The 1,816-nt window shown below is 44.7% G+C and overlaps 1 long non-coding RNA gene across 4 annotated transcripts in view; it reads right to left on the bottom strand.

Annotated features, from left to right (window-relative positions):
* Positions 1–1,816, bottom strand: part of LOC109371837 (uncharacterized) — a 37,546-nt gene that overhangs the window by 21,329 nt on the left and 14,401 nt on the right. The gene's annotated exons all lie outside the window — the stretch shown is intronic.

Below are 1,816 nucleotides of genomic sequence, written 5' to 3' on the forward strand. Positions count from 1 at the left end.
GGTAGCCCATGGCAACCCACTGCAGCAGGGGCTGCAGCTGCAGCCTGCGACTCACGGCAACCCAGCTCCAGGTTGAGCTGTTGTTCAACATCTTAGCTGTAGAGGGCAGTGTCACAGGCCCTCATATGCGGGATCCGAACCGGGGCCCTCTGGCGTCCCAAGCCAGTTCTTAACCATTGTGCCACTCGGCCAGCCCTTCTGCATTTTTCTTTTAATGACACTATGACTATGTTTTATTCTAGTGAGTCAGTGTGCATATCTGGTTCATCAAGAGGAGAATTTTAAGGGGGGGGGGCTTGAATAAAATAAAGTGGTTTTACCCATCAAATGCCAGGCACCTCTACTCCTTGGTTTAGATGACAATTACAATTCCTTTAGTAAACGCATAGCCGCTCTGAGAAAAAAGGAGTGGGAGAAAGGAATGAAATATCAGGGAAGCTGCCCTGTGTTCTCATCCTGCCCTGCTTGTGGAGATTTCATCTTTCTGTGAAAGAAACATTCCTTGGCCTTAGATTACAGGAAAATTGGAAGAACTGGACTCTAAAGTATGCCAATATTACCCACAGTCTAGGCCAAAGAAAGCCAAGAAACATTTGGCACAAAGAAGTTGTCTTGAAGAAATATTTTTCCATGTTATATTTGCATAAATTTGTCATGGGCCTGCCACTTCAACAGAAGAAAGGAAACAGCATAATCTTGAGTCTGCTGGCATCCTGTTGCCCTTTGCAGCCAAGGTCAGACTATGTCACCTCTTGCTTCATTTCTGCTCCTCTGAGTGGACTCAAGGCTGGCAGATCTGAGGCTGCAGGCTGTCCCACTGATTCCCGCCCCCCCTCTCCCCTCCCAATATTGTGTGCTTAAGTAATGCGTATGACGCAACACAATTTCATTTTGCTGATATTTTAGTTTGTTGAGCCATAAGCCCAACACGCTGTTCAAACCACAAAGCAGCATTTCCTGTGGCAGTGCCAGTCAGGGGGAAGCTGTAACTAAAGTACCAAAGATGCCCCTGGCAAGACCACATGACTCCACATTCTGGCTCTAAGACCTGGATTCCTCTCCACTTAACACACTGACATTGTACGTAGGAATCTAATATGAGGCTCAGCTTTCTGAGAACATATCCCAAGACACATGGTGACCAGTTCAGACGTCTGACCTGTGAAAGTTTTCTGACAGGAAATGACAATTGCTCTCCTGCTGCTAATATATGAGCCATCTAAGACCTCTTGAATAAAAAGTGTAAACTGAGGAATCAACTTCCTGCTGTTGAAATTTCTACACTTCAACAAACTGAAGTAACAAGCCAGTGCTTTTTATTTTAATAGTGAAAGAGATTTGCTTAAAACCAGACCAAAGTAACTGACTTAGAACAAGTAAGTAGTCAGTTAGATTCTTAAACCACTGACAAATAGGCCTGTTTCTCATTGCGCAAGTTTTCAAAGATACTTTGAGGAACCATTGAAGGCAAGACAATAATTCTTAGTTTTATCTAATAATGCCACATTCTGTTATGTTATCAAAAATGTATTAGAGTTAAAATAGCATTTTATTAATTGGCTGAGAAGTTATACTTTATTATGTCCTGAGTGACAAGGGCTGGGAGGCTCAAGGAGGGGTGGCGAAGGGTTAAGAAATACAAGAGTCAAATGTAGAGTTTCTATGGGCCAGGGGTCTCTGGTCTCTGGTCGGCAGGCGCATAGATTTTATTGAAAATTGCCACAAAGAGGGCCGGCCGAGTGGCGCGATGGTTAAGAACTCGCTTGGGATGCCAGAGGGCCCCGGTTCGGATCCCACATATGAGGGCCAGTGACAC

This window comes from Hipposideros armiger, unplaced genomic scaffold, assembly GCF_001890085.2.
Source record: "Hipposideros armiger isolate ML-2016 unplaced genomic scaffold, ASM189008v1 scaffold_594, whole genome shotgun sequence".
Lineage (NCBI taxonomy): Eukaryota > Metazoa > Chordata > Mammalia > Chiroptera > Hipposideridae > Hipposideros > Hipposideros armiger.